Source organism: Cavia porcellus, unplaced genomic scaffold, assembly GCF_034190915.1.
Source record: "Cavia porcellus strain 051 isolate PalLab524CR breed Dunkin Hartley unplaced genomic scaffold, mCavPor4.1 scaffold_8, whole genome shotgun sequence".
Taxonomy (NCBI): Eukaryota; Metazoa; Chordata; class Mammalia; order Rodentia; family Caviidae; genus Cavia; species Cavia porcellus.
The window spans coordinates 83,494,103-83,506,747 of NW_026947491.1; positions in this window are offsets into that span (position 1 = coordinate 83,494,103).

Below are 12,645 nucleotides of genomic sequence, written 5' to 3' on the forward strand. Positions count from 1 at the left end.
AGAGAGAGGTGACAGGCAGCTACTCTGGACAAGTAGGGAGGAAGACTAGAAGGTCAACACGCGTGGATTTTTGTTCCTGGTTCCTTTTATTGGGATTTTTCTCCCCATGTAGACTCCTGGATTCTCATTGGCTCCCTGGCTGTCTTGGATCCTAACTTTGGAGTTTTTGGCCATGACTTCTCCTGTCCTGGGGTGGTGGAAAGAGGAGAGGTGGGAGCCTTATGAGAAGGTGGTTTAGGCTTAAAGATTAAAGGAGAAGTATGTAATTTTGCAGTTAATCACACTACCTGGGACTTTCCTGGGCCTAATTTCTTTTCCCTTCCTTTTCTTTCTTTCTTTCTTTCTTTCTTTCTTTCTTTCTTTCTTTCTTTCTTCCTTTCTTTCTTTCTTTCGAGACAGGGTCTGGCTATGTAGTTTAGACTGTCCTTGAGCTCACTATGTAACCCAGAATGGCCTCGAACTCACAATGATCCTCCTCCTCAGCCTCCAGAGTGCTGGGCACTCTGGGCACCACAAATGGGGTGCCCATTACAGGCGTGTGCCACCATGTCTGGCATCTGGCAGCACAGGCTTTGTTCCTCTCTCTTTCATGGCCTTGTCTTTCTAATTGCTTGAGTCTAGCTCTAGAGGCACAAGCTGCCTTCAGACGGATTCTTTATTTATTTTTGATAAAACCTCTGAGGCCCTCATCCTATCTCTTCTCTACCTAGTCCCTGTGCCTACACTGGAACTACAGGTTTCTGTCTCCTTCTTCCTCCTTTTCCCTCCCCTGACCGCCCTGTCCCTCCCTCCCCTCCCCCTTCCCCTCCCTCCCCTCCCCTTTCCCCTTCCCCTTTCCCTCCCCCTCCCCCTTTCCCCTCCCCCTTCCCCTCCCCCTTTCCCTCCCCCTTTCCCCTCCCCCTTTCCCCTCCCCCTTTCCCCTCCCCTTCACCTCCCCCTTTCCCCTCCCCCCTTCCCCTTCCCCCTCCTCCTTTGCCCTCTATGCATGCTGCATGTAAAGCAATGTGAGTTTTGTGAATTATGTGAACTAAGGACGCCCACAATGAGGGGCTCTGGTTCATAGTCCTTAATTTTGCTGAGAGTAAAAACTTTTCTAACTAAATAATTTGTACTACAGGCGATCATGCAGATAAAATTATCAACTTTATAAAGCCAAGTAGAGAATTCTGCTCAGTCCAAGGAAACCAGTTCCCCCTTCACTTATCAGTTAACTGTTGAAAGCAGAATTTCCTGGGGTTTTTCTCAGTCTTTCCCTTTTTTCCCCCTTCGGAGCGGGTGATGTCATCCCAGCTACCTAGAAGAACAGTTTCCCACCATGACGGAGGTTCTGTGATGTCACTGGGATTACAAAAGCCAGTGAGGAAGTTTGCTATCAGCGCTCGTTGCCGGATATTGTGAAGCAAATCTTAAGTTTTTGGGGGAAGGAGCTATTCTGTGAAACTTTAAAAATTTCTTAATTTGTAACACAAAGACAGTCTGTCCTATCCACCGGAAAGAGGATGCCCCATTTCCTTGAGGTGCTATACAATAAGCAGAGTGTTGTAAGAGAGATGTTTCTGTTTGGGGACACTTAGTGCCTTTCTGTGCCACCGTAGTCACTGTTAGATAGGCTGGTGACTATTTCTCAAGCCACCAGACTTGCCTCATGGAAACTTTGAAACTGTCCACTTTATCTCTGAAACAGGGCTTGTGCTGTGACAGTGGAAACTGCAGGGGTTGACTTTCTGTGGCTGTCCTAAGAAATCACCACAAATGGGGTGCCTCAAAACCTCAGAAATTCATTCTCTCATGGTTGTTAGCCCAAAGGTTCAAAATCATGTTATCAGCAGGACTGACTGCATGTGCAGACTCTGAGGAAGACTGTCCCCTGTCCCTGTCCCCTGTCCCCTTCCTAACTTCTGCTGTTGGTGCAATGTTTGGCTTACAGATAGATGCAGCACCCTGATCTCTGCCTCCCTCCCCCTTGGCTTCCCTGTCCTGTGCTCCCCCCTCTCCTTCCTTCCCCTCTTCTCCTCTTTCTCTCCTTGTCATTGGATTTAGGGCTCACCTTAAACCAGCATGATCTCATCTTGGGATTGACCTTTAACTGAATTACATCTGCAAAGACTCTTTCCCAGGGTTAGGACAGGGACTTATCCTGGGTGAGTACAACACAATCCAGCCCACTATGGCGGATCAGGGATGTCAATCAGCTGGCTCACATTCCCCTAGAGGTGACGCTGGCAGTGCTGACCCTTCCGAAGTGGAGACACATGGAATCTTTATGCGTTAATCCACGTAGTGCTGCTAAGGGTTAGCTGGTGTCCCCCTTCAAAAGTCATTCGTTGAGGTCCTGATTCCCATTTCCTTAGAATGGGATTACATTTAGAGGCTGGGTCTTTAAAGATGTGATTAAGATTCAGAAGGTCATGGGGTGCCCCCAGTGCAATATGATTTATAAGAAAGGGTTGTAAACACAGGAAAACCCAGCCATCCATGAGACAGGGAGAGAGACCTCAGAAGAAACCAGGCTGTCGCAGCTTGATTGCAGACTGCCAGCCCCCAGGACCATGAGAAAGTACATGTCTGTTGTGTAAACCACCCAGTGTGTGGTCTTTGCTGTGTAGCCCTGAGAAGCTCACAAATCACCTAGAAATCACTCTGCCATGCGCTGCACCAGGCCAAGGCAGGGCACTGGCTGAGTAGCTTTCCCATGTAGCCCAGATATTTAGCCCACCTCATATCCACAAAGTAAAGCTATTTGTCACTTCCCAATATGTCATCATAGGGTTTGTTATTCTAAAGACTGAGTATAAAAAAGAAAGATTTCATTCATGCTCCCAAATGTAAAAGGCTATAGGAAATGACTGATTTTTTTAGAAGGATAATAATAAAGATGCCGTAAGAACTGGGAACGTAGTGAGAGCAGAGAACTCAATTTAGTGTGGGGATGGAGGAACAGCTCTTAGAAGTGACATTTATGGCGGAATTGAAGGAGGGATTGCTGTTAATCAGAAGCACATTGGGACGAGCGCTTCAGGCAGGGCAAGGAAGTCCAGAGCCAAAAAATATTCAACACAGCTAGAGGAGGTTGGGGAACAGGCCTGGGACAGTGGGAAGAAACCAAAGGCTCTCAGCAGGAACGCTGCCTGTTCTCCTGTGGGGTAGAAAGGACACTTGGATTGTCGGGTCCAGCATGGGTTGTGGGTCAACAGTGGAGCCTGCAGCCCATTAGGAGGCTGTCCCAGGGGCATGATCAGGACTGGAGTGATTGAGGCATAAAATAATTGTGCTTCTTGTCCATGGAGTTTTAGATTCAGTGAAAGGCTACATAAAATCCTAGAGAAGGGCTGACTGGCTTGGTGAAGGTCTTTGTCCTGGGCCAGTCTTTGAGACTCAGAGGCTGGGGTGACTTGATTGTCAGTACTGGGACTCAGGCCCATCCGCTATGATTGGAAAGTGTATCTGGGCTACACTGAATAGTGAGGGACAGTTCCTGCAAATACGAGAAATACCATAGGAAGCATACGACAGTCAAGGCCCAAGACCACAGTGTGGTTGTGTCTGGATGTCCCCCCAAAGCCTGGAGCAGTCACAAGGAGGGAGTACTCTTTTGAGGGAGCTGAATCTAGAGCAGTTTGTGACTGACTCCTTGTCTAACGCTGGGATTATGAGTGTGAGTGCTACACCCACCCTGGGCTGAGTAGTCTGCATACAGTGTAAGGAACAGAAAGAGTCCTCTCTCTCTTCCCCTTTTGCTCCTGTTGCTTCCGCCACCACAGATGGTTGCCCCTCTTTCATGCCCCGCTGCCTTGGAGCCAGCCGAGTACGGACTGAAACCTCCACAAACTGTGAGCTAACTAAACCTTTCCTCCTTTAACTTTGGGTGTTGGTAGTTTGCCTCAGCAATGAGAGAAAAGTAACCAAGACCAGATGAAGACTCCAGGGAGAAAAATGGCAACTTCAATTGAGAAATGCTCAAGTGTGACGTGGCTGATGATGAACTTCAATTGAGAAATGCTCAAATAATGACGTCCTGTGTCTGCTACATTTTGAAGGCAGTGTGTCACCTTTGACTTCAGTGAGCGCATCCTAGCAGGAGTGGAGGGCAGGAGGCGGATCGAGAGGAGATGAAGGATGAGTAGAAATCTAGGAAAGTGATACAGTACTCAGAGGTCAAAGTGAATCAAGGTTTCTTTTGGGACATTCTCTGCATGAGGGTCATGGCTGCTCATTTAGCCTTTCCAGACCCAAAGCAATGCCCTATCTTCACAGGGTGGGACCCAGGCCAAAGCAGCAGCCACCTGGTAGCTTATCAGTGAAAAGCAACTTTTGGGGACTGAATCAGAAACTCTAGGGCGGGGTCCTACCATCTGGATTTACCAAGCCCTCCAGGCTACTGTTTGAGAACTACTAGAAGAACAAGTTTTATGGAGTCGGGCTGTGGTCACATCTGTCACAGGGAAATTTGTGCACATGCATGTATACATGTACACGCATGTGTGTACAGGCATGTGTGTGTTTGTGCTTAGCATGTTTACTTCAGAAAGACTGGGTTTGAGCAGGCGTGAAGGGAGTAAGGGCACTCATTTCTATAAAGGGAGCAAAAGAGGAAAAGGATGTTTGTTTTCTGGGTAGAATCCCTGGTGCTTGCATATAGAATACGCCTGCCTTGACATTTGAAGCAGATCAGTCATTCCACATCCTTCTGCTCCTCTGCACAGCACAGTGCGAAGCAGGTCTTTGATGGATGAGTGCCGCGTCTGCCTGAAGCTGTCACCAAGTGACAGGTCTCGCAGCATTTGCAGAGCCCCTGGGAGATGTTGACCAGGAACTGAGTTTGCTCTTCAACTTCAGTCTTTATGATTGAAAATCTTTCTAAAATGGACCTGTCTTTTTGCCCCTTTTGAGACTAAAATAATATTCAAAGGAGCAAAGTTTGGAAAAGTTCCATCACCTTTATGAAATGGAGAGAGCTTAAGATGATCTTTTTAGCCAGGTGCAGTGGCACAGGCCTGTAATCCCCGCACTCTGGAGGCTGAGGCAGGAGGATCACCATGAGGTCAAGGTCAGTCTGGTCAAGGTCAGTCTGGGCTACACAGCAAGAACCTGTCTCAAAAAACAAGATTAGCTTTTCAACAACGCAGTATCACTCTAATTTAAATTCTGATTTGCTTCCTTGAGCACAACATGTGGGCTTGGTGGGAGTCCTGAGTTCCTGTGGCTGCAGGGATTCAAATGTGTCCCCTCGTGAGTGTTATCCATGGGGTGCGGTGTCACAAGTTCCTGTGGCTGAGATTTCTGTTCACAGCTGACACGTGAAAGTCATCTGCAGGGGGCGGGGCAAATGCATCAGGTGTGACAGGCTGTAAATTCCATACACAGCATAGCTCACTGCTTGTCCCTAAAACCTAGAATAATAACATCCCCTGGGAAACATGTTTGATAAATGTAATTGAATCTTGGACCATTCAGGAATTACAGATCTCAGGGATGTTATTAGCGTTAATTCTCCCCCTCCAGGGTCACAAACATAACAAGTGTAGGTGACTCTCACTACATAATTTACAGGGGCCAGTACAAAAGTACAGGATTTTTAGTTCTATTCTTTTCAAAATGATGGGGTCTCACTATGTAGTTCAAGCTTGCTTCAAACTCATGGCAATCCTTCTGGCTCAGCCTCCCCAGTGCTGGGAGTGCAGCTCTGTGCCACTGCACCAGGTCAGAAATTACCTTTGAGATGGTGACAGGTGAGAGTTAAACCCAGCAAGCCTTGTTGTGCGTGTGGAGCCTTGTTACATTCTCGAAGCTGGCCCCGCACCTAGAAAGTGGAACAAAATGTTAGCAGTCCCAATAACTTTCTGGAAATGGCTTGGACTTTTTTTTTCCCCCAGAAATCCTTGAAATGAAGTGGTCTTTTATGTATTAGTTACTGTGTTTCCTATGTGTGTCAGTCAGGCTTTCATTGCTGTAATGGAACACCAGAGGCAGCCAACTCAAGAAGGAAAAGAGACTTCTGTAGCACATAGTCATGGCTGAGGCATGAGCTTAGCACTAGTGGGGGTCCTCTTGACTATGTCACCCAGTGGTGGACAGCAATGGCAGGGTGCACACATGTGAGTAAGTGATTACATTGCCCACCTGGGGTGGAGGGGGTAGAGAGATCAGATGGGGCCAGGGTTAGGCTACTGTGGTAGTTAACTGTGGTACAACTTGAATAAGAGCGCCTAGCTGATTGGTTTAGCACAGATCTGGGAGTGTCTGGATGATGGGTTTACAGAAGAGGGAGGCCCCTTGGGTGTGGGTGGTGGCAACCAATAGGCTTGTAGCCTGGACGGAATAAAAAGGGGAAGGAGGAGGAAGTCTCACTTCTGCTTATGTGGAGGAGCTCCAGTCTTTGCCATCGCCTCTGGATGTGAGTCTTCAGGCTTCTAGTGCAGACTCTCTGTCTTCCTAATAGGAATTGGCACAGGACACTGCAGTGAGCTCCAGACCTTCAACTCCAGGTCTTCAGATCCTCAGGATCTCCAGCCCTTTTACACTCTTCCACCTCGGATTCCACAGGCAGCAACTGGTAGGCAAGCCTACCTTGTAAATCTATATGTAAATCCATATATATATATATTTATCAAGTCTGTTCCTCTAGTGAAACCTGAGTGATACAGAAATTCTTTGGAAAGAACTAACCGTGATCTCATGGGAACTACCTTAATCCCTTTCAAGAGCCTGTCCACAGTTGACCTAAGGACATGCACTATGCCTCCACCCTGAAGATCCCACCAGGTCAACACCATCACACTGAAGACTGACACAAACCACACCCCAACTCACACCATCAAAAAAAGGCAACCTCAGAATGGAGGGTGTCTGGGACTGAATTGGATTGTTGGAATTCTTCTTGTCCTGCATGGAATGCAAGCTTCTTTGTGGAACTGCTCCACAATACCTCCTGCTGGAGAGAGAAGAGTATGTTTCCCCACCCACTGGTGCTGGGCTTGGCTGTAAGACTCGTTGGTCCTGGACTGGACTGCCAGTAGCCATGAGCAGGGACTTTAGACTGCTCTTATGGTCTGGCTTAGCAGTTACTGTGAAAAGATCTGTTCTGGGTAGTTGCTGCCAAGAAAAATTTGAGGCAGACCAAATCTCAATCTGGACCCCAAAGCAGAGGTGTCCAGCTGTCTTGTAGACTGGGCAGGACGAAGTAGAAATGCTTTTGGTAAGTTGCTGAGGCTTCAGGGTCATTTCTTATGCAGCATTCACAACAGAAATCTGACTGAGGTGGTACCCTTTAGGTGGATCTTAGGACACAGATGCCCTGCTGTGTTTTTTAAATTTTGAGGATGAGAAATAATGACAAGAGAGAATAGAAGCCAGGGACATAGCTCAGTAGCACAGTGCCTGCCTGGCAAGCTCAGGGTCAGGAGTTCGATTCCTAGTACCAGAACAAACAACAACAAAAAAGCAAGGTTTAGAATCTCTAAATACGCAAACACAAGAAAGAATAGAAAAAGAATCAATATTAATTCTAAATTGTGTTGAATAATCCTAATGCTCAAATTAAGAGCACAAGTACTAAATAAACTTGGTATGAAGCTTTTCAGTCAGAATTAGAAATCAAATCAGTTTGGTGCATCCTTCTTAAGGTTACATTCCTAATGTGCAGAGAAGCTCAGAGTCCACATAATACAGTATTTCAGTTACTAAGCTAAGACAACCATGTGCTAGCCTCCATGGAAAGCATTTTTTTGCTTTAATGCAAGTAAAACTCCCAGTGGCCCTATGAATCAAATTGTCAATATTATTCACATTCTAGTTGTGGGAACAGAGGTTCAGAGAAGTTATATAATTCATTCAAGGTCACACAGCTTGGAAGCAGAGGAGTTAGGATACTAACCTGGATGGGGCTGATTTGGAGCAGTGTATTTAATCACCATCTCTTACTGCACAGCCACGAGAGAGGGAGGTCCAGGGAAATTCAAGCGGCATCGAAGGAGAATGAGGAAAGACCTGTCTGTACAGCCCGGAGATGTCCCTGGCGGGATCCAGCTGTCATTCCCAGCCTGGCAGCTGGGCCATGAAGACCATGGAGGGACAGGAGGGTGTGCTTAAGAGGCCTGGGACGTGTGATAAATGTCCAGTAGGACGTGTGCCTCTGCCCTTAGACAGAGCTAGACAGGGCTGTGTCGACCCTCAGCCAACCTTCTTGGTGCTGCTGTGGGTCCCCAAGGCCATTTTTCTAGTGCAAATATTTGAAAATGTGACAGTAGCCTGGACATTTGTCATCTCTCATTTAGGTCATCACGTATGAGCAGATCCCTTTGACAATACTGTAATTTGCCTTTCAAGGAGACTTAATTTGCAGAGAATGTGTTTAAACACATGAAAAGAAAGGAGGCTTTTGTATTCATTACAAAATATGTAAACTCCTAGCCAGATTCTAATTTCCTGCTGATTTCAAATTTGCCAGAAGAGATGTTGGGGCATCATTAAAGAGATATTGGTCTTAGTTGTCTGTCTCATGGAGACTTTCAGCTCCCCATGGTGTCTTCCTGCAGAAGCAGCAGGAGGGAAGACACCTCGTTTTTAGGAACACTTGTCCCATGTCTGGGCAAAGGTGGGCACCACAGCTGCTGTCTTAATAATCTGGAGTGTACTCACAGAATTGGCCGCAGACGCAGAAAAGGCTCTGATCAGCTAAGGGGAGGCCCCACTCCAGCCCTGACAGAGCCATGGGCTGTCATAAGCCCTGCTCGTCAGAAGGGAGCCCATCGCTCCTGAGAATTCTAGCTGCACTTCCAAGCCCATCCTTTGAGCCAGGGTTGTTGAGTTCAGCATTCTGACCCTGAAACTATAGTCTGAGAGTGAGAAGGGCAGGCTTCCTGTGGGACCAGGATCATGTCTCCACAGCCACTTCAAAGAGGTCCAAGTCCCAACCCCTAGAACTAACATGGAGGTTGTGTGGTGTGATAGTTAACTTTGATATGTCAACTTGACTTGAGTGAGAATACCTAGAGATTCCGATGCATTTGAGTGGGTCTGTGGATGATGGACATGTAGGCCAGCCGGATGTGGGTGGCACCAGCCAAGAGGCTTGTACCCTGGGCAAAACCAAAAGGGAAAGAAGAAAGAAGTCTTTGGCTTAATGGCCGTGACCTCCACGGCTTTGACCTTTGACTGGATCTTCCGGCTTTCCTGTGCACAGACGGCCATCTTGGATTCCTCTATACCTGATTCCACAAGCAGGTTTTGTCAGTCAGTTGACCTTAAAGAGAGGCAGTTATCCTGGGTTATCCAGGCAGGCCCAATGTAATGAGTGAGAAGAGGCAGGCAGAGGAGGGGTAGCCAGAGGGAAAAGAGTGAGGACATGGGACATTGGTGGCCTTCAAGATGGAGAAAGGGCCACCAGCCAAGGAATGGGCCTGGCCCCTCAACAGGACTCTCCAAAGAACACAGCCCAGTAGACACCTGGATTTTAACACAGTGAGACCTACTTTAGATTTGTGACCTCTTGACCTGGAGGCTAACAAATATGTGTTGTGTTAATCACTAAGTTTATGGTGATGCTGTGGTAACTATAGAAGATGAAACACTTTCCATCAGGAAATTACCCAAATGATGAGGAAGATACTGGAGAAACAAATGGGCAGAATGGAACAGAATGGATGCGTAATGGAGACCAGACGAGACTCTGGTCCTACAGCTCCCCGAGAATTTACCCCGGGCAGAAAGATACCTGATTCACAAAGCCAACGCTCATAGCTCCCATCAGCAAGAGCTGAAAAGCCTAGGTTAACAGTCAAGCCACTGAAGGAACTTCACAGAGAATGGAAACCCAGTTCCTTCATTCGCCAGTTGGGTAGCCTTGGACAAGTGATTTAAGCTTGCTGTGTTTCAGTTAGCTGAGCACGGTGAGTATCTAAGGGGTTTTGATGGGGGATAGGTTAAAGACATCAGTAAGAGAATTTCGAGTGCTGAAGCACATGCTTAAGGTGTAATGAATGTTAACAGTTGCTATTAAGACTCATCCCCTTTGGCATTACAGAATAACCCTAGCCCTTGCAGACCATTGGGTCCAAAAGCCATGTGGAACTTCTATGCTTAGGCAGGTTGTTAACGATCCCTTGACCTGCTGGGTATGGCAGTGCATGCTGTAATTCCAGCACTCTGGGAGGTGAGGCAGGAGGAGCACAAGTTCAAGTCTACCCCAGTCACGTTAGCAACTTAGTGAGTCCCTGTCTCAAAATGAAAAATAAAAAAAGGGCTGGGTGTATAGCTCAGTGCGAAGGCCGCACGTTCAATTTCTAGTACTGCAAAAAACAAACAACCCCACAAACACCTCTGAGTCCAGTTTATTAAATGGGCCTGTTTATGGTACCTATATTCACAGATGTATAACCGGGACTCATAGATTACTGCATGTGTAGGACTGGAATAGTGCCCTGCCTCATTATCGTTAGCACATCCTCACTGTGGGCCATTGATAGCTAAACGGCCACCATGATGAATCGGTGGCCTCCCCATAATCACTGGGACCTTTGAGGTTGGGAAGAACCAAGTTTCCCGTACTACGGGGCTCACAGGAAGAGACACCTTCGTCCTTCCAATCAGGAAACCAAGCCATGGGAACACCCTGGTGCAATTCATGCATAATACATGAAAAGAAAAGAAAAGAAGGGGAAAGTTTGTCATCAGAAACACTGCAGAACTCTGAAAAGGGACACAGAGAGAGAGAGAGACAGACAGACAGAGACAGGAAAGAGATACAGAGGGAGACAGAGACAGAGTCACCTGCCTCTCACTTTCCTCCACTCTGCGATTCTGCGGGGCTGTGCCTGCCTTGTTTTTGAGTTAATTTTTCTGCACAACATGGCGAGAACAGTAGAGTAAGGAATCTTGCCATTTTCCCGCTGAAAGCGGGCCTTCCAACAATACCAAGAATTCTCACTCTGGTAGATAATGACACAGAACCCAACAGCCCATTTGTAAACAAGTGAATTATTTGATGGCAGTGCTGATTCAATCAAAACATTCTGGCTCTCCCACGTCTGAACCCACACAAAGAATGAACCCATCCAATTAGAAAAAAAAAATTTGTTTTATCTTTGCCACATTTATTTACTCTCAGGGTGTATTATTTAACTTGATTGGGCCAAGAAGTGGGAAAGAACAAAAATCCTCAAGGCTCTGCCCAGCTTCTGGGCTTGCAAGGGGCAGGATTGGCTGGTGCCCACGTGATTCCATCACGTCTGGTCTTGGGACCTGGAGGTCCTAAGTCCTCGTCTTCCAGTAAGGAACTGACCTGTCTCTGCATCACACTTAGGAGGAAAAGGGGGACACAGTGAGAATTTGAGAAAAGAATTCAGTAATTTAACCATGTCTCATTGTGCAAATGACTTCAAAATATGCTACTCATTCAGTAAAATTTAATGAAGATCTTATATGTGCGAGGCCATATGTATTTAGGTGTCACACTTGTAGGATCTGAGGAGGAGGAGGATCAGGGAGGTAGGTAGCAGGAAAAATGAAGTCCTAGTTTGGCAGAAAGACTGCTATCCTGCTCCCTTTCAGAAAACAAAGACACCAAAACAAAAGCATTATAGGCGTTGACTGAGTGTTTACTATAGGTCAGATGCTGTGACACACGTGAGCAATCAACAGACAAATCGATCCAATTTATAACAAAACCTTACAGATGCGATCCAAAAACATGGTGAATGTATAAATCTCTTCAAATTATTGAAGTAAAACACACGTGACCATTAATCTACCTCGAAATACTCTGCCTCTGACCCATGGGTCTCCTGTCTTATCACTGTCTGATGTCCTCTTTCATGAGTGTCTCATTTGTACTGTGGGGGCCGCCTCCAGGTCCCGAGTCAATTCAAAATGTTCACCTCGGCCATCTTGACTTTGAAAAAGAGCCATAAGTCACATGGTGGCAAATCCAGTGAATCACGTGGCTGAGGACATGCCGTAGTGTTTTTATTTGACAGAAACTGTCACACACATTTGATCAATCAATGACAGTCAGTCGAAAACTACAGTGAGGGGTTAGATGAAAACCTTTATTACAAGAAGACACATGCTGTGCTTGATCCTCCCAAAAACACTGAAACGTTCCCCCTCACTGCAAACGTTCTTTCACTGCAATAAGTTATTTTTAAATTTAAACATTAGCTACATTTCACCACCCACCACATTCTTGTGAGGACGAATTGTCTCTAATTTGGGAATGAGGAACCTGAGGCACAGAGTTTCATAACTTGCTTATGGTCACCAAGCCCTAATTTGTCTCATCACAAGCTGCTACCCTTCATGACCACCCCAGATCGCCTCCTTGAAGTTTTCTTAGGTTCTGTGTAACTTAGTAGTTTCAATTTTTGATTGCATCAGAATCGCTCTCATGCTTGAGACTTCTGCTTCAGTCAGTCTGTGGCAGCAGGAGGAAGGGCGGGAACATATTAGCTGGGCCCAGTGCAAAAGGAACACACAGAGCCCCATTCTGGGGTGTCCACCTCCCCTTTCCGCAGACCCTGTCCCCACCATGGCAGACTGGCAACCCCTCCCACAGCGCAGTGCTCCCTGAAGCCAGGACATGATCAGTGTCTGAATTAGGAAGGACAAGTGTCCCCTGAGAGGTGGTCCTCTGATGGAGCCGGGGCAGGC